A 20,174-nucleotide genomic window follows, 5' to 3' on the forward strand; every position below is an offset into this window, starting at 1 on the left:
GAATAAAATCTTTAAAAAAAAGATATTTTGTTTCTTTGTTTGTTGTTGTTGTTCTTGTTTCAGATTTCCACATATAAGTGAAATCATATGGTATTTGTCTTTCTCCGTCTGACTTATTTCACCTACCATTATGCCCTCTAGGTCCATCCATGTTGTCGCAAATGACAAGACCTCATTCCTTCTGATATGTAATATTCCATTGTGTATACCTATCGATGGACACTTGGTTGTTTCCATACACTGGCTATTTTAAATAATGCTGTAATAAGCAGAGATGTATGTCTCTTCATGCATATTAGTGTTTTTGTTTTCTTCAGAGAAATACCCAGAAGTGGAATTACTGGATTACATGGTATTTATATTTTTAATTTTTTAAGGAAACTCCATACTATTTTGCATAGTGGTTACATCAATTTGCATTCCCACCAACAGTGTACAAGGGTTCCCCTTTTCTTCACATGTTCTCCAACAGTTGTTATTTCTTGTCTTTTTTTATTTTAGCCATTCTGACTGGTGTGAGGTGATAACTGATTGTGGTTTTGATTTGCATTTCTCTGATGATTACTGATGTTGGGCATCTTTTTGTGTCTGTTGGTCATCTGCATGTCTTTCTTGGGAAAATGCCTATTCAGGTCCTCTGACCATTTTTTTAATTGGATCATAGATCTTAATATGTTTTGGATATCAACCCCTTGTCAGATATATCATTCGCACATATCTTCTCCCACTTAGTATGTTGTCTTTTTGTTTTGCTAATGGTTTCCTTCACTGTGCAAAAGCTTTTTAGTTTGGTATAGTCCCCAACAGTTTATTCTCTTAGTTAGTCTTATATGAATCTTATATAAGAACTCTTTGCCTTTACTTAAACGGAACTGAAAACTAATTTTTGATAATAGATATAAAATATTTATAAAAATAATTTTCAGTAAGAATCTTTGTGATTTTGATAAGTAACTCAGGAGTTTCAATAATTTCATAACTTTGCTTTAACAAAACTCCTCTTTCCAACTAGCTATAAGTGAATTTATATCTTATGCAATGATAAATTTATGGTGAAACATTTTAGATGTCACTTTAAAATGTATGAGGAGATAACATCTTTCAAAATTATTTTAGGAGGTATGCAAAAAAAAAATTTGATGACTACTAAGTTAGTTGACTACTTGGTATTTTTTCCTTTCTGTACAAAATGCCAGCTTTTCCCAGATTCTATCAGCCAATGACCCTACTTTCTCTTATACTGAGAAAATTGAAGCAATCAAAAGAGACTATCCACAAACCACCCACTTCATGCACATACCTGCTAGCTTCTGCACCCACACCTCATCCCTCCTGTTCCTATAGATGAACTCCCCAAGCCAGTAACTGAAGCTAAGCCCTCTCTTTGTACCCCAGGTCCCACCCCTTTTTGTCTCTTCCAGGGCATTGCTCTAGCCATTGGCCTATTGCGTCCCATTGTTTCTCCTTACTAGGGAATCATTCCTGTTAGTAAACAGAGAATCATTCCTGTTAGTAAACAGATACGCTCCTATTTCCTCTCATCTTAAATAGAAAAACAAAACCTGTCTTGATTCATATTCCCTTCTAGTGACCACCCACTTAACCTCAAGCCCTTTATATATAATTTTGTAATTTACAGCAAAATTCTTTGAAAGAGTTATCTATTCTCAATTCTTTTCTTTCATCATTCACTCTTAAATAGACCTGCTTTGGTGAGGCCCCACCCATTCCCACTGCTCTTTGTCAGTGCCACCAGTGGCCTTTGCTTTGCTACATCCAGTGGTCAGTTCTCAGGCCTTATCTCTGGTGGTTTGTTTTTTTTTTTTAAGATTTTTTATTTATTTATTTGACCAAGATCACAAGTAGGCAGAGAAGCAGGCGGGGGGGGGGGGGGAGGGGGGGGGGGGGTCAGAAGCAGGCTCCCTACGAGCAGAGAGCCCAATGCAGGGCTGGATTCCAGGACCCTGTGACCTGAGCAGAGGGCAGAGGCCTAACCCACTGAGCCACCCAGGCACCTTTCTCAGGCTTCATCCTACTAGACCTGTCAGCAGCACTAGACCCATGAGACCTATCATTGAAATGGTTTCTTCCCTTGACTTCCAAGACCTCCTAATTCCTTAAAGTTGCTTTCTAGTCATTCCTCAGTCCCCTTTGTGGATTCCTCATCTTTTCAGCTTCTAGGACCTCTTCTCTTTTCTGTCTATGCAATCCCTAATCATCTTACTCAATCTCTTGTCTTCAAATACCATCTTTTTTTTTTTTAAGATTTTATTTATTTATTTGACAGACAGAGATCACAAGTAGGCAGAGAGGCAGGCAGAGAGAGAGAGGGGGAAGCAGGCTCCCTGCTGAGCAGAGAGCCCGACTCGGGACTTGATCCCAGGACCCTGAGATCATGACCTGAGCTGAAGGCAGCGGCTTAACCCACTGAGCCACCCAGGCGCCCTTCAAATACCATCTTATCTGCTTGTTCCAAGTATCTTCTCTTTCCCTCCAGATCTCTTCTCCATTTCTCCATCCTGGTCTCTGCCTCAGGTGGTTGACTGGTCTGTAATTTATTGACATGCCACAATAAACTATTGTGCCTTCTCACTTCTAGTTGGTTGTGACCAATAGCAAGCTGTGACAGCCTAGTCAGGGGAAAAAGAAGACTGATGTTTGGATATTTATTTCCGCAGCCTCTTCTTTGTGAGGACTCTTAACCAAGATAACTCCCCCCAAGGTCCCCTTCTCCACCCAACTTTCTGTTTTCAAGTTCTTATAACACCTACCTCTCCTGTTCTTTTAGTATTTGGAACCCTTAGGGTGTTCAGCGATTCCTTGTATTTCTTTACACACTCACCTCTAATAGTCCCTTTGTAAGTAACCCTCCTGACATATTCCTGATTTGAGTGTGCCATTGTTTTCTGCTGAGACCCTGACTGGTGAGATCTGTTCTGGTACAGATGACTTCCATATTTATAACTTTATTTGGAGTCTTCCTTCTGAACTCCAGTCTTCTGTATCTAGCAGGCAACAGAGCGCCTCCTCTGAGCCATCGAACAGAAATCTCAAACTTGCCATGTCCAGCATTGAGCTCCTGACATTCTCTCTCCAACCTATTCTTCCACCACTCTTCCCCATCATGGTAAATATGTCTGATGCTCAGACATATCTTTCAAGCTGATCGGTTCTGGCCTCCTCCCACCTCCATCTGCTCTGTCAGCAAGTTCTCTTGGTGCTACCTTTCAATGGCCACTTCTCACCACTCCACTGCCACTACTCTGATCCAAGGCACCATCACATTTCATCTGGATTATTGTAAGAGCCTCATGGATGGCCTCCCTGCTTTCTCCATGCTTCATCAGTTCCAACATAGCAGCCAAGGCACTCTTGTTACACACAGTCAGATCCTGTCCCTCCTCTGCTTATCAGCCCAGCCTCACCCTGATCTACACGAATGGGTCTCTGTCACCTTTCTGACCTCATTTATAATTCCTGCCTTTTCTCCACTCCAGGCATTGTGGACTCCTCAGAGTTCTTTGAATGGACTGGACAAACCAGCCTAAACTTGTAGTCCCTCTGCTTGAGATGCTCTTCCTCTAGATAGTCACATAGCTGGTTTCCCCACTATCTTCTGAACTTTTGCATATTTATTGCTTTTTTTTTTTAAGATTTTATTTATTTATTTGTCAGAGAGAGAGGAGAGAGAGCGAGCACAGACAGAGTGGCAGGCAGAGGCAGAGGGAGAAGCAGGCTCCCTGCCGAGCAAGGAGCCTGATGTGGGACTTGATCCCAGGATACTGGGATCATGACATGAGCTGAAGGCAGCTGCTTAACCAACTGAGCCACCCAGGCGTCCCTATTGCTTATTTATCATTTTACTTTTATTTATTCTTTTACTTATTTATTTTGTTTGTTGTCTTCTCCCAACCAGAATACATGTTTTATGAGGGCAGGAATTTTTGCCCTATGGAGTAATGTCCAGAATAAAGCAGTTGAATTTTCAATGAAATGAAAACATTTTAAAAAGACCAAAATAAGTCTCTGCCTTCAGCTCAGGTCATGATCTCAGGGTCCTGGGATCAAGCCCCGCATCGAGCTCTCTGCTCAGTGGGGAGCCTTCTTGCCCCCCTCTGCCTACTTGTGATCTCTCTCTGTCAAATAAATAAATAAAATCTTTAAAAAAAAATACCTAAATAAATGGAGATATACAGTTTTATTGGATAGGAAAACTCAATATTGGAAAGATGTCAGTTCTCCTCAAATTGATAAATTCACTGCAATTCCAATAAAAATCCCAGTGGAATTTTTCAAAGAACCTGACAATTCTAAACATATATTAATGAGCACAGCCTAAGAATAGCTAAGCACCCTTAAAGATTAAAGTGGGGAATCTGCTTTACAGATAACAGCACTTTTTCCTCAACTTATAGTAATGCAGACAAGGTAGGATTGATTCAGGACTAAACAAATTGGTAGTAGAACAAAATTGAAAACCCTAAAGCAGACCTACGTTTATGGCAACTTAATATACTACAGAGACAGCTCTGCAGTCATTGGAGGAAGGAAGGATAATTCAGTGAATTGTCCTGGAACAGTTGGTTATTCATAAGGGGAAAAAAACGTACATGGGTCCCTACCTCACACCATACACAAAATTAATCCCAGATACATTATGCTTAGATGTGTAGGACATAACTTCAATGTTTTTAGCAGAAAATAGATCATATCTTTATGACTTTGAGGTAGAGGACCTGCTAAAAAAGACCAAAAAATTGCTAGCCATGAAGAGATTACTGAAGTATTTTTGCATACATAAAAATCTGGGTACATAAAAGTGAAGAACATTTGTTTATTAAGAGACACTGTCAAGCAAATGATTATTATCCAGAATATATAAAGAACTCTTAGAAATCAATTAGAAAAATACAAATGTTCCAAAATGAATGAAGCCTTGAACAAGCTTTCACAGCAAAAACACAAATGACCAATATTCATGATAATATACTTAATCTCTTTAGTAATCAGAAAAATTCAGATTTGCATTAGAAGTCACAGGATTTTTGCTTTAATTAAAAAGTGTCATAATAGGAAATATGAGTAGGGATATGGAGCAAATGCAATACACACTGTTGGTGGAAATATCACTTGGTACCCCCATGGGGAAAATAGCGGGGTTTGGCCTCTAAATGTGAACATTCACTTGGGTACTAGGAGACCTGTATAGGAATGTTTGTAACAGCACTGTTTACAATAACAAAAATCAAACAACTCCCCTCAAAGAATTAAGATGCTAGAAACAACCCAGATGTCCATCAACTGTGTGAATAAATTGTAGTATAATCATGATATAACATTTTAGAATAGTGGAAGTGAATGAAACCCAGCTACACACTGGCTTTATTTCCAGTCCTTTTGGCCCATGTTGCCCCTCTGCTGGCAGCTTATGCAGCTCAGCTCAAGATAGAAGAGCCAGTTCTTCAAGTAACAGCATGGACTTTCAGTGTGAGCCCTTTTTCTGTCTCCTTAAACTCAGCTTCTGACTCATTTTGCCCAGCTTCACACTCCCTGCACCTCACCCCTAAACCAGGCTCGTATGCGTGTGCATGTGTGTGTGTGTGTGTGTGCATGCGCGTGTGCGTGCACGTGCACAATTAAGAGAGGATTTGTGAACACAGTTAGGATTCTGACAGGAAGAAGAAGGAGGGCGTGGACCTTGGATAGGCAGCCATTGTCCACTGCAGATCTTCCTAGACTTACAGTGGGGTTACATCCTGATAATCCCTTCAGAAGCTGAAAATACCCTAAGTTGAAAATGCGTTTAATACACCTGAGCAACCAAACATTATAGCTTAACCTACTTTAAACATACTCAGAACACTTCCGTTAGGCAGTTGTTGGGCAAAATCATCTAACATGAAGCCTATTTTATAATGAAGTGTTGAGTATCTCGTGCAGCAGATGAAATACTGTACTGCAAGTGAAAAACAGAATGCTTGTATGGGTACAGAATGGTTGTCAGTTGTGTCGTTGTTCTTCCCCCGTGATCGTGTGGTTGCCTGGGACCGGCTGCTCATGGCAGCTGCCCAGCGTTAGGATTAGGAGAGAGGATGGTAGTGCATATTGCTGGCCTGGGAAAAGATAAAAATTAAATATTCAAAATGCAGCTTCTACTAAATGTGTATAGCTTTTGGACCATCGTAATGTTGAAAACTCGTGTCTGCCTGTCACAGGTCAGAGACCCTGAAGCATTGGTTGACGCCTCTTCCCTCTTGTCTGCTGCAGACTTCCTGAGGGGAGCGCCATGTTGTCACCATCTGTGCGTTCCCCCAGCACAGCACCTGGCACATCTCAAGGAGTCAAGAAATACTGAACCAAAGATGAGTCTAAGAAAGACCTCACTGGTCAGACCCAACAGAAACAAAAATCAGGTCAAGAGCCTCTTTGCCATATCAACATGCTCACTGGGAAAGCTGGTAGCTGTAGATAAGGAAATGGGGAAGATGACAAATCAAGAGACAGAGGCATTTAGGGTTTTCTTTGGCTAGCAAAGAAACCAAAACGTACTGGGCAGAGGCACCAATTTTCCAGAGCAACAAAGTGTCTAGTTTAGGACACTTGCTTTTTGATGCAAGCATCCTCAAGTCTTTAGCAATAACCCCACAGTGAGGTGATGTTTTCCGGATCTTGAAAGGAGCACAGCAGAAGCTTTTGTCGTCCAGTTGCCAGGGCGGGGAACGTGGCTTACCATTCAACTGGAACAGTATTTTTGGCAGCCAGGGCTTTCAGGAGCTTTTCTCAGCCATCCCCTACACCAGCCAGCCACTCACTGGACGGTCCGGGCTGACAGCACAAAGCTTGGGCACCAGGCACCGCTGGCTCTGGTTTCCCCAGGTAGCCTGGGGTAATGTTTGGTATCCCTCTAATGATGACTAATTCACCATCCCAGTGTCTGAGGAGGTATGAAGGACTCAGACAAACCCCCAATTTTCCTGACTTTTGGTCAAAAGTGCCAAGACCTGGCCATTGTATTCCAGCCCTTCAGAACAATTCTTCTCCTCCCTGCCTCCACGCTGGGGTCACCTCGTGCAGTAATGTGCTTTGTGCTTTGCGCAGGGGTTTTGCTGAGGAGCCAGGGGAACAGAATCCAGATGACATTTTGCTCACTAAACCTGGAGGGAGGGTTTGCATCCTGTACCTCTCTGGAGGAGGGAGCTCTTTCTTCTTATTAGAGGCAGCCACTGCTTGCCAAGCCTAGGCTTCGGCTGCCCAGAGGGGTGCCTTCACTTAATTGGTACAGAGATAAGTACTGCCTTCCCATTCTGTCCCTAGGAGGCACCCAAAAGCATTGGACAAATCTGTGATTGCTTCCTGCCCTAGCTTTTGCTGGGAGTGAGACCATCTGCAGAAGAGCCGTGATCATAGCCTATGTTCCCAGCCCTGCTCCTGAGAGTTTTGAATCTTCCTGATCACTGCCTATCTGTGAGCCTCGTCTGCCCAGCCTGCTGGCTGCCTGTGCTCTGGCTCCTTGCCTGGCTGATTCCTGGCTCACAGCTTAGCCCCGAACTCCCACCTGTGCCCAGGCCCCTGCATGGTTGCTGACGCCATCCCTGGATGCAGCCGGTCCGGTCCTTCTGTGCTGACTCTGGGCTTCAAAACTTAAAGGCTTAGCACTGACAATAGCCTCAGAGCCAGACAAGAAGGAATTGTTTCCCACTGAGTAAAGTATTTTCTGTCCAGCCCAATACGACATCTTTGAACAGCCAGGCTCGATCCACTGGTGTACGGTACACATACCCCTGTTTACAGATGGCCTCGTAGATCCTTCTGTTCCAAGCACACCTCCTATCCCGTTCTTCTGGTCCATGACCACAGAGTTCATTCCACTCTCATCTCTTATCACGTGTATCTCTCTAGATTACAGATGATCTTTCTCAGTATTGTTTTCAGTAATATGCTCAAATTCCCACTAACATCCTTCACAGCTTGACCCATCGCCCAAGAGTCCCCCAACGTGTGCCTCCCCCAGGAGTCACCCCATCACACCACACAGGTACACACACAAACACCACGCAGGCACGCACATACATGTATATGTGGGTGTGTGGACATGTGCACACATACACACAGACCTACAGAGCCTGCTTTGGATTTAGGGTCCAGAGACTATTTGGCTGCTGAAGCCATATGCAGGATGAGTCAGGAGCCTGCAGAGAAAACCCATGTTGTTACTGGAAGGACTAGCTGTCCTGTCCTGGAGCTGAGCTCTGTGACTCGCTGGGATAGGAACGCAGGCATAAAGGATTAGAAAGAAAGTCAGGAGTGGGGAGGAATAAAAGATGAGGGAAATTAATCCTGTCGGAATCCTGGGAAAAAGGATCGCACTTTGAAAAATTTATTTGGGGAGCACATGGGTGGCTCAGTTGGTTATGTGTCTGACTCTTGACTTTGGCTCAGGTCATGATCTCAGGGTCCTGGGACCGAGCCCCACATCAGGCTCCACACTCAGCAGAGTGTCTGCTTGAGGATTCTCTCCCTCTTCATCTGCCACCCCACCACTGCTCTCATGCTCTCTCTCTAAAAAATAAAAAAAATAATAATAATAATAACTTTTTTAAAAGAAAGGAAGGAAGGAAAGAAGGGAGGGAGGGAGGAAGGGAGAAAAATGTACTTGGGAGGGGCACCTGGGTGGCTCAGTTGGTTAAGCATCTGCCTTCCGCTCAGGTCATGATCCCAGGGTCCTGGGATGGAGCCTCACATAGGGCTCCCAGCTCAGCAGGAATCCTGTTTCTCCCTCTCCCCCGCTTGTGTTCTCTCTGTCTCTCAAATGAATAAATAAAATCTTTTTTAAAAAGAGATAGATAAGAACAGAAAAAGAAAAGTGTTTGGGGAGCCATCATGCCTCTGGCTCTTTTGCTCAGCTCCCCCCCATTTCTGACCAGAAACTATGAAGAATCCAGCTCCCCTTTTCCCCATAATTCATTCTGGCCATCTAGTCATTCCAACACAACTTCTGATCTGATTCTTATAGTGTAAGTTCCAGATGCATCAATCACCTCGGCCACAGAAGACTATTTTGTGCTGCACCCCCAGCAGCTGGCCCTCTCCCACAGGGGGTCAGTTCATTCAGGCTTCACCCCCTGCACCCTGGCTCCTGTGAAATGTATATGAGTGCCTCTGGGGCTGAGATCCCTTCTTGATGTTCCTTTCAGCTCTTCACACCACCTACTGTGATTCTGGGCACTTATCACACTACCAGTGTTTGTTAACTGATGGACAGATTGATCATAAGCACACATTCCATCACCTCTTATTGAGTGGTGTTTTTCAAAAAGTGCTGGGAGGATCCTTTGCACCAGAATCTCCTTGGGTGTTTAGAAAAAAATGCATGTGCTTGACCCCCACCACGCACTGGCTATTTCAGAATTTCTGAGAGTGTAACTGTGGCAGCTGTCTTGTAGTGGATAGATGATGGCCACAAACTGGCATTTCTGCCATCAAGGGACAGGGTCTATTTCTCCCCTCCTTGAAATTGGCCCATGGCTGCTGTGAACAATGAGCTGAAGCTCTGCCAGTTCCAGGCCCAACCTTGGTCTCTGGGAGGCCTGGACTATGTGGAGGGACCCTAAGTCTGCATGAAGAGGGGAAAGAGCCTGTTGAGCCAGCTCTCCACTCATCCCCTCCAATTTGCCCAGCATGTGGGTGAAGCTCTTCAGGACCCTCCGGATGAGACCAGAAACCAGCTGAAAACCAATGGATGACCCCAGGTGATCACCTAGAGCAGAAGAATCAACCAGCTGATCCTTCCCAGAGTTCCTAACCCACAAAATTATGAAATGGAGTAAGTTGGCTGTTGCTTTAAACCTCTGAGTTTTGTGATAACTTGTCACATGGTGATAGAGAATAAGAATATGCAGATGTCACAAATTCTCCAGGTTTTTCTGGTGCATCCTAGAATTTGAGTCACTGTTGTAAAGGGATCTGAGATTTAATGAGTAAAATTTTATATTAAAGATGAGAAAATATAATTCACTTCACAATTTGTTATTTATATATCCTAAGGGAAGAATATATGGTAAAATAAAATCTCATCATTTATGTTGAACTCATTTTGTTTACTGAACAGTTCTGATCATAATACAAACAAGAGAGGGCCTCCAGCTCTCCTGAACTTTTCTAGACAATTCAATTGCCTCAGACAGTGTTAATAAACAATGTCATCCCAATGGAATAAAATACGGCTTTGGATTTAAAATGTAGTGAGTCCTGACAACATTTGGTTTGGATTGGACATGTTTCCTTAGTCTTTGCTTCCAGGCCAAAACTAAGAAGATTGGTGGGGGGGGGGGGGGGGGGGGGGGTGGGGAGGTTAGTCTCTCGGGAGTATATTTTAAATCTGAAGGTTGTGGGTTTCTTTCGGGTTTCATAATGAAACCTTTAGACTTGTAAGTCACATGACCAACCAGGGATTTAGCCAGAGTTTTGGATGAAAACCACAGGACCCTACAAACCCCACTGGGATTAGTGATTTTTGTTTTGGTTTCTCAACAAAGCAATTTGGACAAATCTGAGAAATTTTTACAGACTCAGCAGAGATCGGTGTGAAACTCAGCGTCTTCCTTGGACGCTTCAGCTGAGCTTCGGTGGGTTTGGACGGGTCCAGTGCTTAAAAATGGAACTCTAAAAGCATAAAACCACACAAGCCAAAAATATTTTCCAAAATGAGTTTAACTAAACTGAAGCTGCTGGGATTTGTGCCCTCTCTGTGCCGACAAGTAAATGTGCCCCTTCCAACTTGATTCCCAACCTGCCTTCAAGCTCATTGGGTCGGATGCATCACGTGCCGAGCGGAGCTGTCCCTCTAGAACAGAACCCTGGCCCTCTTCAGACACTCTTCAGAGGTGGCGGTGTGTTTCCCAAGATTCAATAGTTTGAAGCCTAGCAAGAAATCAACCTCACCACCTATTTTTATTTTGTTCATCTGAAAAACAGAGTGTCCATATGGTGGCATCACTTGAGAATAGCTGACAAATAAATACAGTCATCCTTAAAGCCAGTGGTTCCCAGACAACCAGTCTGGCCCATGGCCAGGCTGCGTCAACACTGCTTGAGACCCTGGTGAAAAATACAGATTCCCAGGCAGCTCTCCAAGTCAGAATTTCTGGATGGGAGCCCAGGAATCTTTATTTTTAATGAGCTGTTCAGATGATTGTATACATCCAAGTTTAGGAAACACTTTGGTGTTGAAAAAATATGACACCCCAGCCCTGGCCAAGATGGAGTAACATGAATTGGATTTATCCTACTGCCTGAAACAACTAAAAAAACGGCAACAAAATGTATGAAAGAATGGCTTTCCCACACGGGAGTCAGGCAGTCCGGGATGATGATCACTGAGAGGGCAAAAAATGATTTTCCAGATACCAGGAAGGGAGAGCGGGCAACGCTTAGTGCATGACAATCACGTTTAGGGGATGAGGTTGTTAGGATGTGATTTCATCATACTCCACAAAGGATGCTTAGTCACTTCACAGAGGACTCCTCACAGAGTGGGGTGCAGGCTGAATAACCCGAGGGCCTTCCTTCCAGTGGCGATATTCAGCAGCACAGGTGTGCATATGCTGATGGAGACTAAGGCCAAGTAAGGAATGGGTTTGCAACATGCTCTTATTTGTGTTTTAAAAATAGAAGTATTTCCATATTACAATATGCAAAACCTTTCTGTCAGAAACCTAAGAGAGTGGTACATTGGTTGTTTCTGAGGCACAAGCCTGACAAGCTGGGCTGAGGTGGGATGGAAACAGTTCTACTGTATACTTTCTGTACTGTTCCAATATCTTTAAAATGATCATGTATTTCACTTTAAATAAAAAATTAAAATAAATGAGTCATCCTAAGGATTTCTTTAAATATTTAATCCGGCTGGTTCAGGCCGTAGATCATGTGACTCTTGATCTCCGGATTGTGAGTTTAAGCCCCATGTTGCAGGTAGAGATTACTGAAGAATAAGCAAACTTTAAAAAATAATAATAATAAAATCAATAAATATTTAACCAAATTTTATTTGATTTTTACAAAACACCTCTCCTGTAACTCTTCAGGAAGTTGTTGACCGTGGAAAGCACTTGATATAATACACACCCATTCAGTAATTTATTCTATGTATCGTTCACAATTTAGTTTGTCCTTATTCATCTGACATATCATACAATACTACACAACAGTGACAGCAAATTACATCATTTATTGTGTTTCAACTTAATTTGAAAAACAAGTTGTTGCCATTGCCTTTTCATTTCCAAAATATGAGTTTAAATTTACTTAATTGTTTTCCGGGTCTGGCACAGTCCCACACAATGCCCAGTGTTAATTATCTGGTCACATCCAGATTCCTGCGGTTGTTTCTAAAATCTACAAAGTATTCTATTTTAGACTCTCAAGGGTCCGAAGTGTAAGATGTTTGTATAAGGCCTGTGTTTGCTCTATGTGTGGGTACACGTAAGATAAAGAAAAGCTTCAGGCTCAGAATAAATGTTCTTCCCTCAGGCAGGTCCACAGTCCTGAATGGATGTCCATGTTCAGGCCTCTGGTTTATGGGGAGCCCCTTCTTAAGGGAACCCCACACAACTGCTTTTTCCACTCTTCTGAAGGGTAGGATATGCATGTTTTCATTCATAAACAAAAGATATGAGCTATGTGAATTACCTAAAATTTTTCTTCTGCACATTGTAAGGATTTGGGAAATTTAAAGAACTAAAAGGCCCAAAGAAGAGATTTAACCAAAGAACCAAAGTCAGAGAAAGTGAATTTGGGAATCTAAGTAACTGAGAAATCAAATCCATTCTTTCTGATATTCCATTGTTTTCTCTGCTCATGGATTTCTCAAGCAAGGTCAGTTCCTTCTCTCTTAAATTCCTTCTCAAAAACAATGGGAAAGGAAGCAAAATATGGGTATGTTTGTGTTTGTTCGCATCAACATAAACACCAGGAAACATAGGTGAGAATCCCCTATAAGGTCAGGGCATGGGGTGGAGAGGGACTGGAGTACACGGGGACAGACCTTTCAACATTTACTGTTTTTTTTTTAATTGAAATATTTAATTGACACACAGTGTTACAGTAGTTGCAGGTGTACAGCATAGTGATTCAATTTTTCTATACTTTGTGCTTTGCTCACCACAAGTGTAGCTGCCATCTGTCACCATACAGCGCTAGTACAATACTATTGACTACATTCCCTATGCTGTACCTTTCATCCCGTGACGTGTTCATTCTGTAACTGAAAGCTTGTGCCTCCACCTCCCTTTGACCCATTTCGCCCATCTCCACCACTTCCTTCCCTGCTGGCAGCCATCAGTATGTTCCTATACTTAGGCGTCTGTTTCTGCTTGTGTGTGTGTGTGTGTGTGTGTCTTAGATTCTACATATAAGTGTAATCATATGGTATTTGTCTTTGTCTTATTTCAATTAGTATAATAGTCTCTAGGTCTATCCATGTTGCTGCAGATTGCAAGATCTCACTCATTTTTATGACTGCATGATATTCCATTGTATATATTTCACATCTTTATGCTTTCATCTATGGAGGGACACTTGGGCGCCTTCTGTATCTTAGCTGTTATAAATAATGGTGCAGTAAGCCTGGGGGTGTATATATCTCCTTGAATTAATGTTTTTATTTTCTTTGGGTAAATAGCTGGTTGTGGAATTACTGGATCATATAGTATTTCTATTTTTTCATTTTTTGAGGACCCTCCATACTGTTTTGGACAGTGGCTGCACCAATTTACATTCTCACCAACAGTGCATGAGGGTTCCCTTTTCTCCACATGCTCACCAATACTTGTTATTTGTCTTTTTGATTCTAGCCATTCTGACAGGAATAAGGAGATATCTCATTGTGGTTTTGATTTGCATTTTCCTGATGATGAGTGATGTTGAGCATCTTTTCATGTGTCTGTCTACTGGCCATCTTCATCGACACACACATTTTTATAATGTTTTCATCCTGGACCATGTGAATGCATCAGCTATTTTTAAGATTTAAGCTAAAAAATATTTCTCGAAGCTTGTCTTTTTCCATAAAACCTTTATATAACGTGCCTAAGGCTAGGTTGAATGGACTGAAGTTGCATGAACTGAAAAAAAACAACAGGAAACTGGAGCTCAATCTCCCCCTCCCCTTTCCTCTGCTTATCATTTTGGGTGAAAAAAGATCTCCAATAATTATCAAAGTGATTTCCTTATGGCTTTTCCATGGCTTAGGTCAGATGAGTCTGTAGGTTTCTAGAACATTTTCAGAGATAAAAGACAAAATTCTACTTGGTGTAATTCTTCCTTTTGGAGACATTTTTGGGTATTCACTACAGAATCACCTGTGTAGGATAACAGAAGTCAACAAAACAATGAGGATCCTGGAAAGAAAAAGGGATTGTGGGGTGTGAGTATATATACACACTCATGTGCAGGGTGCTGGGGAAGATGGCAGTGAAGGCCTGGAGGTATTTCCCAGTGTAAACATTAGAGGTTTAATTTTTGCAAAGCAGCTTTTCTGGTGAAATATTGCTGACTGTGTTTGGAAGTTGATAATATAATTCAGTTCTCCTCTGGGCATTGTGGGTATACTATGATTTTCTTGGTTGAAATGCCTCCCTCCCCACCCCAGAATAGTAGAAAGAGTGAATAATTTCATATTGGACACTTTCCCTTTTGGGGAATAATTTAAGCACTACCATATGTCTTCTTATTTTGTCCTTCTACTGTCTCTCACGAACCACTGGGCTTTGAAAATGCAAAAACAAAGCAAACACAAAGAAACACACGCATGCACGTGTCTCTCTGTGTGTCTGTGTATGGGTTTAAAAGCACTCTGTGGTGATTGTCCAACCACTGGGCCATGGTAATTATCCAAGAAGGTGTTTGAAGATGTGCTTCACTGAAGGGGAGTGATAACAACTTTCAGAAACTGTTTAATCCCCAGAAACTAAAATCGGTCTGATGATAGCTGCATAAGACGGGAAGGAATAATCATTGAAATTAGACCCAAGGAAGAAGGTGTGAAGTGTGCCTGCTCTCAGGGCGCCAGTGTCAGAAGCACTCAGGTCCAAGGCACGTCTGTTTGACCTCAGACGAATTCTGAAGTGTTTTCCTCTAGAAGAGCTTGTTCTGAGTCACTCCTGGTGAATTGGTGTCTCTCTCTCTGACGTGGTGTGTGGCGTGGTTGTCCCATGTCCGCAGTGAGCTGCCAGATCTGCAGAAGCAGAGGCCTTTTTCTGAAGTGCTTAAATCAATCTAGAAATAGTAGTCTGATTATTTGATTTTTCACAGTTCTTTGCCTTTTTCTTGCACTGAGGAGTTATGTAGCTAACTTTATTCACATCAAACGGCAATGGAGTTTAAAGTGATCTCTGATTTGGAACCATTACATTGACTTGAAAAGTGCAGAGGTTCTTTAAGTATACTCAATTCGTGAGCACCCAGCCAAGCAGATCATTTGGGAAGCCTCTTATCTCAGAAAGCTGATTAAATTATAAAATTATCAAGACATTTATTTCAAAGATACTGAGAAAAATCAGGGCGTTCTTGTCAGGTGCCTAAGGCACCTTTAAAAACTTGACTCCAACATTCTTTAACATCTTCTCATCAAGAACAGGAGCCTCTGTCCCTGCTCTTGAATCAGGATGGGCTGGTGACTGCTTTGAGCAATAAAGTGTGACAAAAGCCTCACTGTGTGGCTTCTGAGGCGAGATTGGAGAAGGCCATGCCAATTCTACTTTTTCCTCCTGGGGTGCTTGCTCTGGAAGAATCTGACCACCACGCAAGGAGTCTGCCTCCTTGAGAAAGTTTTGCTGGGCAGGCCTCTGGTCACAGGCTCGCTGAGCTTCCAGTGGCTCCGGGCAGTGTGGATGGGCCATCTTGGAAACGCAGCCCTGTTGAGCCTTCAGATGGTTGCCGTCCCTGTTTGTGTCTGACTGCAACCTCAGGAGAAATTCCATGTGACAAAACAGCAGCTAAGCCCTTCCTGAATTTATAACCGACAAAATCCTTTTTTTAAAGTTGTTTTTTATAACGCACTGGTTTTGGTTTACACCACCAAGTTTTGGGTTGATTTGTTATTCAGTTCCAAGAGGAAGGGAGTCTCTCTCCTTTGACACACCTTCTTATTCCAGCTGCTTACGTTCACTTCTGAGCATTGACCCTGTGCTGGGGTTAGTCCATTTTTCCTTTGGTTCATCTTTTCATCCTCCTCCTATATACACACACACAGCCACATGGCCATGGCCACTGGAATATGCACAAAATCGATCACTAGGCTCAGTTTTACTCTCTCATTCACTCAGTTCAAACCTCATTTTTCAGCCGAAAAACATGGGTCTACAGGGATTAAGTGTTAGTCCAATGTCACAGGGCTCAGAAATGGCCCAGCTGGATGTAAACCCAAGTCTTCAGACGCCCAGTCCAGTCCTTTTCCCACTAATTACTTTCATTTCCCATTCATCTCCCAAAATAAAATGGGTCAATCCTTTTCTAGTCCAGAGGCCATAAACTCTGAAAGGGCCAGATGCCTGGGCACAGCGCCTCATTTGGCCGTCCAGCGGTTCCAGCGGTGACTGGTGGGCTCCTGGCGAGGGCTGCCTGTAGCCAACCTGCTGGGGGTAGAAGAGGGGCAGTGAGTGAAAAGAGGAAAGAGGGAAGTGCCACGAGGGCCTGCGATATCCCTCCCTTGTTCCTCACAGGCCTATATTCTGAAGGCCTGACGCTGATGATGGCCAGAGTACAGGCAGGGATTCCCAAATGTGCTGGGAAACTGCCAGGTGCCCTTCCCCCGCTCCCAAGTTTCTATGTTAGACCCTTCTCACAAACACAGCAATCTTTTTAGATGGGATACTATGTATTTCTGAGTCAGGCTTGAAAAAGATGAGCAACTGGGGCAAAAGAGTGGGAAACCCTCTGTTAGACAGAGGGTTAATGTGAGAAGCGTGTTATCAGTGTATTTTATCTGCCACTGAGAGGACCAGGCACGCTATCATTAATACACTGCTGCCCACGGCCCCAGCATTGCCCCAATTTTTCTAAGCCCTACAGCATTGTTATATCATTTGTCTGGCAAGGGAATCAGAGCCAGTGAGTAAGAAGGCCACCTCCTGCGCTCCCCCAGCGTACCCCCACCATGGTGTATTTCCATTCCTTGAGCTTCTTGCCAACAACTAGATCTCCCTCCTCCACCCACCTCTCCACCATTCTCCTACACCAAAGGGTAAAGGATGATTAAAAGTCGTCTGCATGAGGTGTGGTTTCGTTCAATATGTACTGTTGGTTCTGCAAATATGCTGGTGGGACGTTGACCACGCATGTTATGTACCATATGCCGCTCTGTTAGCTGGCATGCAGTGGAAAGCCTGAAAAGCCAGGGAGAAGTGGATATTTTTTCTGCTTTTGAAGCACAGGCTTTAATAAAACAAAAAAACAAAACCCAAGAGTTTCGAGAGAAAAAATATCACATAATTACAGTTTCGTTAATCCTTCATGGATTCCTTATGCTGTACAGTTTGCCTCTCAAAAAAAGCAACCTCAGATTCATTCGACTGCCTAGGATTCGTAAAATCATGTCAAAATAAGTATATCTCATTTTCTGGGTTTCATATATTCTGGGAAAGTTATATGTAAATTGGGTTTTTGCAAATTTGGCCTTATTTCAAATATTTTCAAGGTGTTTTCAATTTAAACTGGTACTATTTGTAAAGCAAATAATAATTTGGTAATGCAAATAGTCACTCCCTAACTTATTTGTTTTGTAAGTTTGGACTATTGTATCTACACTTTTTCAGAAACAAGATAGATGATGACAGACAGTAAGACACTAACATAATACAAACTAAACATTTTAAATATAAATGAAATATTTTTAGTTTTAAAATTTAATCTAAGAATATAGATTTTTTTTAACAAGTTTTATCTAAATTAAGAACTTGTGCCTTTCCCAAAGTAGGGCAATCTGGCAAAATATTGACATAGCAAAATACTGAATTTATCCTAAGGATATAAGAGGACCTTGTGTAAAAATGTATGTGACAAAACAAACACCCAAACAAACAATTGCAGCACTGTTTATAATAATAAAGAGTTAAAAATAATATAATAAATAATAACTCTTTATAATAATAAAGAGTTTATAATAATAAAGATTTAAAGAAAAATAGAGAGGTCAGTAAGAGAAGTCATTTAAATAAAAACATTATTTCATTTTCCTGCAATGTTTAGTTAGTTACACTGCTGTCAAAAGAAGGAAAGTGAGATGCCATTTTTATCTACCATGGAGGCAACAATTTGAGAGTTTGATGACCTCCTGTCGAGGAGTATAGGGAAATGAGGGGTCAGAAGTGGTGTGGGTAAGTACATAAAACACTTCTTCACTGGGTGGTTGTCTCTGGGAGTGGCTGTAGTTTTGGGTACGATCAAATTTGCCAGTCCACAAATATTCCGGAGACTGAGACACTATATAATCAATGTGACATCAACTTGAATTATTTATTTTAAAAATATTCCAAAGCCATTTTATATATTTAAGAGATTTAAAAAGAGATTTGAAAGAATTACACTGTTTAGTGAGGAAGTATTAAAGTTTAATTTTCCTAAGATGTTTTCAATAGAAACATCTTTTACTGTCCTTTAAGGAGAAAATTTGTATCCAGCTCTTTCAAAACAAGTTCTAGATAAGATCATCGTGTGTATTTGAAAGTTGGGTGGTGAATTCACTACATTTGATAAACTCAGTATTACCAACTTCTTGGGTCTTTTTCAGGGAGAATGTATACATGCTCCCTAAAGTTTACTTGATTAAAATAAGTTAAGAAGTACTTGACAATTCAGTTTATAGAAATGAACTGTTATTTAAGATGCGATCCCAAAGATTTCCATTTGGTTATCAATTTCTTTCTTCTTCCTTCCTTTCTTTCTTTCTTTTTTTCTTTCTTTTTTTTTGGTGCGTGCATAATACAGAAAAACAGAGATAAGGAATACTCACCAATAACCTCACCATCCTAACTTAGCAAATTCTTTTGTCTATTTCCTTCCGTGAGTTTTTCTTAGAATTGTTATACTTTTTAAAATACAAAACACTACAAACATACAGAAAAATACAATAAATAATAGAATAAGTAGAATAAGACTCCTGTTTGCTTCAGTATGACAAATCAGATACTTGCTGAAAACAACTAAAAATGCTAAATAAAATATCAGAATTAAAAATTATTTTCAAATGCGTCACTGAGCTGGTAGGAGACTATGAAATATTCAGAGGCAAATAAAGTGAAAGCAGGAAGTGGAAGGGAACTGTGCTCTGAATTTAACCTCTCTGTGGAGGCATCTGAAGAGCCCTGCTGGTATTGACCTTGGGTTTTGATGGTGGCCTGAGGTAATGCAGACTGGAGATCAAGGCAAGAACCCCATCAAGGTGAAGTCTAATAGGAGACACCCCCCACCCCTTGATAAAGCTAGGACCCCAGTGGGCAATGCCTTTAGTATACAGGTAAACTAGGAATAAATCCATCCCACAATGGGATTAGCAAGGAAACTTGCTTATCTTGACCATTGTGCTGGATAGCAGGGGAGAAAATTCTCCCTTGAAAATTTATAACACAAGCATACCCATACAGGGATTTGCGGTCCAGAATTTACATTATCTGTGAGGAGCCAGAAAACCAAAATTTTATTTTCAAGTGGTTCAGGTTTTAATTGCTTCCAGGCATATGGCAGAAATAAAAGAAATATTCTCTGGAGGAGCCCACCTTCAAATAAGGCCTCAAAAATTCCCGCAATTAAACACAAGTTAATCTGCCCTGAATGAGACTCACAAAACACACAAGCAATAAAGACACCATGGGGGATATCCAAGAAACAAAATAAGAGAATCAGACACCAAATAACATCAAATATTGTAATTATCAATCTTATGTAAGATAAGTGCATTTTTAATTGGCAAAAATTAATAATAGAGGGGATTAAAATATACAAGGAAAGAAAGACTAAAAGTAATGATTTTGTAAATTTGCAAAACAAGTAGAATTTCTAAAAATAAAATAAAAATTGAAATAACTCCAATGGCTTGGTTAAACAGAATATGGGAACATTAAAAAAATGTAAGAAGTTATTCATAAGGTCTGAATAATGCGAGTGGGAAACAAAAAGATAAA

The sequence above is a fragment of the Mustela nigripes genome, chromosome 12, assembly GCF_022355385.1.
Source record: "Mustela nigripes isolate SB6536 chromosome 12, MUSNIG.SB6536, whole genome shotgun sequence".
In the NCBI taxonomy this organism is placed as follows: Eukaryota; Metazoa; Chordata; class Mammalia; order Carnivora; family Mustelidae; genus Mustela; species Mustela nigripes.